Source organism: Octodon degus, unplaced genomic scaffold (genome assembly GCF_000260255.1).
Source record: "Octodon degus isolate 3935 unplaced genomic scaffold, OctDeg1.0 scaffold00212, whole genome shotgun sequence".
NCBI classification, from domain to species: domain Eukaryota; kingdom Metazoa; phylum Chordata; class Mammalia; order Rodentia; family Octodontidae; genus Octodon; species Octodon degus.
In genome coordinates this window covers 2,940,244-2,940,787 of record NW_004524788.1, presented here as the reverse complement: position 1 = coordinate 2,940,787, position 544 = coordinate 2,940,244, and positions in this window count along the sequence as shown.

The window sequence follows — 544 nt, the reverse complement described above, 5'->3', positions numbered from 1 at the left end:
TAGTATTAGAATAACTGGCTATCCATCCACAGGGAGAAAGGGAACTTAGGCTCTTACCCCACACCATTAGTGAGTTCAAGGCTAATCTGACTCACACAAAAATTATATAAATTGAATCACTAACTTTTTTTTTTTTTTTTTTTGCAGAACCGGGGATTGAACTCAGGTCCTTGCGCTTGCCAGGCAAGTGCTTATTCCACTGAGCCATCTCCCCAGCCCTTGAATCACTAACTTAAAGGTAAAAGCTAAAATAGTAAAACTCCTAGAAGAAAACATGGTGAGTGGGTAATATCTTCAAGACCTTGGGCTAGGCATAGAATTCTTAGATATTCAGAAAACTAAGTTGAAAGTGTTACTTCTGCATCTTTTCTTTCACATAAGAGCTGCCTTGTCATAGTTGTATAGAAATTTATGCACTAATTTCATTTTCAACATTTTTATTTTAAAAATAAATATAGGGGCTGGAGAGATGGCTCAGTGGTCTAAAGCACCTACTTGGAACAAGCTTGGCAAAGCACAGGGACCGCGGTTCGATCCCCCAGCA